This window comes from Protopterus annectens, chromosome 10.part0 (assembly GCF_019279795.1).
Source record: "Protopterus annectens isolate FY-2018-M chromosome 10.part0, PAN1.0, whole genome shotgun sequence".
In the NCBI taxonomy this organism is placed as follows: Eukaryota; Metazoa; Chordata; order Ceratodontiformes; family Protopteridae; genus Protopterus; species Protopterus annectens.
Window position 1 is genome coordinate 725,756,271 of NC_056744.1, and position 7,137 is coordinate 725,763,407.

The window sequence follows — 7,137 nt, forward strand, 5'->3', positions numbered from 1 at the left end:
GTTAGAGAAAATCTGACCATTGTCTAGGTTTTATGTTACTGAGCTAAGAAAGGATAGTAGGGCAATTATAGTACTGTGTTTGGAAGGAAACTGTATTGGGTAGAAGTTATTAAGTTTTTGTCTATGAGGAAGTTTAAAATTTGCACATGAATGGATTTTTGAAATATTTTGAATAGAGGTGATAGTATTATGATGGGCCTGTAGTTTGAGAGTTAAGCTGAGTTGCCTTATTTGAGAGATTATGTAGGATTTTTCCCACATAGAGATGGCACTAGAGGCAAGGCAGCATTTGGCTTCAGCATCCATTTTGATATATATTGTTGGGATGTTATTAGTTGCTATATTTGTGGGTTTGAGTTTATTAAGCATGTTTTTGGTGGTACTGAGAGACTGAGTTTGAGGGAAAAATCTGTTGAATGTACATGTTTGCAGCTAATTTTAGGATGGTATACACGACTGTACTAAGAATGGTATGTCTGTGTTTTGCAGAAAAATATAGTACTGGCTACTGTGTAATGTTCATTGAATTTGCAGTTGGTACTATTTATTTCTGTGAACAGAGGGTTTGGTTGCAATTTTTTACCTGGATGTATAAGAATGTTTATAGTTGCCACAATTCTTTGGGGGGTTGTGATGGATATGTTGGAGTTTTGCTTTAATAGTTTCTATATTATATTTACGTAATGTGATGCAGTGCTTGGTATTACAGAGTAGTAGCAGTTTTTAACGTATTGTTCTGTATTAGATAGTCCAGACTGTCATTGCCTATTTGTTTCAGATTAGTTTGAATATTACTTGCAGAACCTGTGTTTTACAATTATATGAATCACTTGAGTTGTGCAATTTGCTGTAAGGAACATTGTGTTTGATACATTATTTTTCTTACCCTTACATTTGATGTTGTAGGGACAACTTGCTGCAATGGGAAGAACACAGCTGTGACTTATAGGTAGATTTTTACCATGATGAAAGATTTTTGGGAAGTTACTAAACCACGGAATTTGTGAAAGTGGATTAAGTTCGAAAGTATACTGTTAGCCAGTACTGTGGCATAGAAGGATAAAGCCTTAATTATATAATGACCCCACATTAATATTCCAAAACGTGCACGCTGATTGGTCAGCATGCCCGTTGTAAATCAGACTTATACTAATGGAAAAAGGTCTGGTCGCCCGGACTTTTTCCATTAGTATGTCTTTTTTTTTTTGTTACAGCAAAAGAGCTCCGTTGCTGTAATCTCACTATGTTAAACGGGTTTAACATAGCGAGATAGCTTAAAAAAAAGCCTTTAACATAGCGAGACACCTTTTAAAAAGCAACGAAGATCTTGCTTTCGACATTGCTTCGACACACAGCTCTGATGTACTGTGTAAGCATACGCATGCACAGTACATCAGAACTGCCGCAGAATACCTGGCCGCTGCAGAAGGGCAGCACGGAGGCATTATGCAATGCCATTTAAGAAAAGTAAGTATTTTTTTCTTAAATAATGTCATTGTATAATAGCAATAACCCACTAATGGGTGTGGGTAATGCTGGATCTACCCATGGTTGTCTTTGTTTGGCCACTCGGGCTTTGCCCTCATAACCAAACCACACCAACCGTGGGTAAATCTAGCATTACCCACACCGAGGCATGGGTTATTGCTTAAGTATGGCCCAGGCAACCCAGGTTTGATTAAACATCTGAGGCACTAGCAGGAAGGGTTGGGCATACTCATGTATGCATCTAGGAGTTTCCTGTGGGGGGGCAGCCTGTATAGGAGAGTAGCCTTTGGACATAGACAAATGCAGTTTGGGTGAATCAAGGGGTAGGATATAGGTTCATAGGTTGATACTAGGCTATATGCCCTAGGGCATTTATAAGCCTAGACAGAGTGTGTTTGGTTTTCGCCACCCTTTTAGATTAGTTGACTGTGCCTCTGTATAGTAGGTCACAGAAGATAGCCCTTTTAAGGTTAGTTTACTGTGCCTCTGTCTAGTAGGGACACAGAAGAGATCCCAGGGGTAAACCTACGATCTCCCATCCACTCGTCAAGATTTCTCTTGAAGAGGGTCATTGAGGGGCTCTGCCTAACATGGATTGGGATTTTGTTCCAGAGTGAGGGGAGCCTCTGGGATATGAATCTGTCCCTCCAGCATGTCCTATTTATTTCTGTGCTGAGGTTTAAGTCCCTGGAGCGTGTAGCTCTAAGGGATTTTAATCGTGACAGTTCTTGTTTTAGGGCAAATGTTGCAGGGTTATTTTGCTCAGATGAAATGAATTAGCTTCCTTGCAATATGTGTCAAAAATTCTCCAGTGGATGCAGTCAGTGGACAGCCCCCTCAACATTAGAACAGGGATAGTCTGGGGGCTATAGGAGAGACTGGTAGACCTGCAAATAAACGGGGGCACTGGAGTAAACTGGAAAGAATTAAGCAGAAGGGGAACAAGAAACAAAATAAATAGAAGTATATTGCAAGGAAGCTAATTCATTTCATCTGAACAAAATAACCCTGCAATGTTTGCCCTAAAACAAGAATTGTCACAATTAAAATTGATAACCTTCAGTTTTTGTAACATTCAGGGATGATAATGTTTATAACATGAGACCTTTCTTACCATAATTATTTCATTAACAGGAGAGTGTGTCTTTAGTGTGCAGTCTGTATTTAAGAAAGGAAACATCTAAACATGGCTATAGGTCCCTGACCATGTCCCAAGATTCTCACTCCACATTCCTAAGCACCCTGGAAGCTCTTAGGGTCCAACCCAACACTCTCATACTAGGTAACTTCAACTACCCCTCCATCAACTGGGAAAACTACTCATGCACCAAGGAAGCAACATCCTTGACCTGGTTATTACTAACATGAGCAACCATTGCTCTACACCAATAATCAATTCCTCCCTGGTTAGATCGGACCACAAACTAATCACCATGGAAATCCACATCTCATCCACACCCCCTATAAAGGTAACCACCATAAAAAACTTCTCCAAAGCTGACTTTGGGCTCCTAAAACAGAGGTGGCTAACTTCACAGCACCCATGTCAATGAAAAATAGATGCATAACTGCCGAATCATACACCAGTGCACTGTACGAACATGTACATAAATGCATGGAACTAGCCATACCCAACAGAACCAAGCTGCTCTCCTCCAAAAAAACGAAACCTCTCTGGTGGTCCCCTGCTATTAATAAACTCTACAACAGAAGAAAGAAACTGTTGCAGAAAAAGGTGAAGTCCCAAGACTGGAAAAACTCCCTTATTAGCCTCAACAAAAAGTTGAGATCCCTCATCAAAACCTCTAAAGCCAACTATGAAGGCATAATTGTGGCAGACACTAAAAACAACCACAAAGACTTCTGTATTTATATCAAGAATCTCCACTGCAATACCCAGGTTTGCTCTGAGTTACTGCACAATGGTACCTCCTATACTGAGCCAACAGATATTGCCAACATACTGGCCGACAGATTCAGTGCTAACTTTACCCATCCCCCCCCAAAGGACCAATCACAATACTGGAGGAATGCCAGGCACCCAGCATTACTGCAGCACAGGTTAAAGCTGCATTGTCCAACGCCAATAATACAGCTTCCATGGGACCCGAAAATATCCCTGGATGTATTCTACATGAACTACAAAGTGGACTGGCACCACATTTGTGTGCCCTGTTCAATCACATCCTCACCTCAGGCTTTGTCCCTACTGAATGGCACACTGCTAGAGTCACCCTCCATAAAGGAGGAGTGACTACACCCCATTAGCCTGATGAGTCTGATATGTAAGGCTATGGAGCACATCATCATGGACCTAATTAACAAGGATATAGGGAATTTCCAAACTCTAGATCCCATGTAATTTGGTTTTGTGAAAGGTAGGATGAGGGAAAGGCAGTTCATACAGCCTACCTCAATCAGGCCAAGGCCTTTGATACCATTCCCCATTCAGGAGTTACTGATAAACTCAGAAAACTAGGCATCAACCCCTGTATCACTAGGTGAGTTGTAAATTGGCTCACAGATAGAACCCACAGTGTGAAAGTAGGGGACTCCAAGTCAGACTTCCGACCAGTCACGAGTGGAGTCCCACAGGGATCAGTCCTGGGTCCTCTTCTGTTTGGCATCTACTTCTCAGAAGTCCAGGCCAACACAGAGGGACTCTGGTTGACCAAGTTTGCAGATGACTGCAAGCTGGGAGCCATTATTAACTCCCCAAGTGATGTAGACATCCTACAGAAAGGCCTCGCAGAGACCAATGACTGATGTCAAAACCATGGCTTTAAGCTTAATGCCAAAAAATGCATCATCCCCTCTGGGAAAAACTCAGTTCCCACTAATTACCACATCGATGGGAGCCCACTGAACACTGAAGGCGTTATAAGAGATCTGGGGACACAGGTTGACAGCAACCTCTCCTTCGACCACCACATTGCCATTGTGGTCAGAAAATCCTTCTGTGTGGCACATCTCATTACCAAGGGATTTGCATTCAGGAAGAAGGCAGTCATCATCTCTCTCTACTCTTCCCTCATTAAGCCTATCATTGAGTATAATGCCCTATTTGGCATGTATCTCACTAGACACATGCAACAGCTGGAAAGGCCACAAAAGTACCTCATGAAGAGGATCCTAGGCCTTAAACACATGTCCTACATGAACAGACTCAAAAAAATTTTCTCTGTCTCGTATTGTCTACTAAGAGGCAATCTCTGCTTGACTTACAAAGCCATGTCTGACCCAGTTCTGTTAGAAATGCTGCATCTAAAGGAATCCCAATCCCTCTGCACCACACGCCCCAGAGACCTCAACCTCATTACCACAATCAACAGAACATGCTGGAGGGACAGGTTCACAACCCAGAGACTTCCCGTGCTCTGGCATAGACTTCCCATACATGTCAAGCGAGCACCTCACTGGCCCTCTTCAAAAGAAATCTTGATGAGTGGATGGGAAATAGAAAGTTCACCCGTGGGATCACTCCAGTGGGTCTACTTGATAGCGCCACTGGGAACTAACGTTGGGCGGCACACTGCCAGGGCAGTTGTATGGGCTAGACTTGTAAAGGCTCCAGGGCCATTAGCCTAGTACACACCTATGAGCCTAAGTAAGTTAGATAAAGAAACTGAGAGATGTTCAAATATCTCCCCTATGTTAACAGAGCACAAATGAATGGCTTTCACTGAATAATAATTACTTATTTGTCTTTATTGAATGGGAAAGTCTGATTTGTCAAAGCACATTTTCATAGAGGCCCAAGGGGAAAAGCTTCAGCAGTAACATTTAAAATACTCCTGTGAAGACAAATTTTCTTTAAAGATGCATTACATAGATAGTTCTTAAGACATCTATATACAAGCATGCAATTGTTCTGTAGTGACACTAACAAAAAACAAAAGTGGGTATTTCTTCTGTGGTGACATTGCACACAATATGAAATTCTTCATATGGAACATTTAGTATGCACATAGTTCTGATACAATATATGTGACAAGCAGGCATTACATATAACATAAAACTTGGATAAGGAAGGTTACAGTATAGATAAGAATAAATAAAAAAATGAGGTAGGGAATGTGAAACAGTCAGTAGGTAGATGGTACATGGTAGTTAAGGACAGAAGAAGGAGAGAAGCATTGTATAGCAGATGAGTTGAGAATACTAGGGTACATGCTGACGTACAACTTTGCTATAAGAGTCAAGATAAACGTTAGGAAGGTAATTGAGGAGATGTGGTAGAAAGGTGAGTTGTGTAGAAGGGGATAGAGGTTATAAAGGGATAAGGGTGTATGAGATGAGAAAGGAAAATGAAGTTACCAATGCAAGGAGAATATGCATGACCATATGTAGATCAGGTGCTGTTTTAGTAAGGGCTTGAAGGAAAAACATTTCATTGTCTGTTTTAGGTATGTTGGGATGGTGTTCCAAAGATTAGATACGTAATGGGAGTATAGTGAGTCACCTGTTGAGTTAGTAGACTTTGTTGTGATTACTAAGAATTTATTAGTTGAGCGGAGGTCTCTATCTGGAGAATAGTGCTGCAAGGGCATCTTTTAGTGCTGGACATTTTTCTGGTGCATGTATTAAGAAAGTCTGCCATAATAAGTTGTGAGCATGTTAAATAGTTGTGTAGCTCAAGCCAGTTTAGCTGCTTTAGAGTTCTGCAGTGAAGAGCTCCATGTGTAAGGCTGACAGCATACTTGGTGTTTTATTGTAGCAGGCAGAGAGATTAGCTTAAGTGTCATACTTAGATTTGCAAGAATAGGTGAGGCATGCGCTACAGATGGAAGAAGTTAGGTAGATACTAGTGACTGTCTTGCATTGTCTGTCAAGTTGTGTTTGATTCTATGGGGCACTGAGTTTCTCATATGATTTTAATGGTATGTGTTTGTCAAATTTGAAGTTACTGTTAAATAGGATGCCTAGAAGTTCTGTTTAGATTGCAGTTTCAGTTTTTGTGTTGTTGGATGAGGATATTTTGAAAGATTGTGTTTTAAGTTGCTATTGTGTAGGAATAAATATCATAATTGGGTGATGTTGTGAAGTGTTACTAGGGATTGGGGTTTTGCATATAACAGTTAGTTTTCAGCATATTGAACTGTGCTATTTAGGTGGGTTGCTATCTATATGTGCTACAGATGGAAGTAGTTAGGTAGATACCATGGGTGATGTCTTGAAGTGTTACTAGGAATGGGGTTTTGCATATAACAGTTAAGTTTTCAGCATATTGAACTGTGCTGTTGAGGTGGGTTGCTATATATATGCGTTATAGATGTTCGCAGCATAAATAATAAAATTGCCCACCTCCATGCTCTCCTGGATGTTCATTCCTTTGATATACTTTGTTTAACAGAAACATGGCTGAAACCCACTACACAGGATGTTGAAATTATTCCATCTGGGTACAACATCTTGAGACAAGACCGCAAAGTAAAACAGGAGGTGGTGTTGCTATCCTTTCTAAAGAAGGGCTACAAATATCTGTGCTAGATCTTGGTTCCTCTTCTGAAAACAATGCAGAAATCATTAGCACCAAACTTCAACTTAATCCCAGCAAATCCCTAAATATAATATGTATCTACTTGTCCCCTGGTAACATCACCACTCTGGAAGGTATCCTTGCTGAACTCTCCACAAAAATTCCCCAAT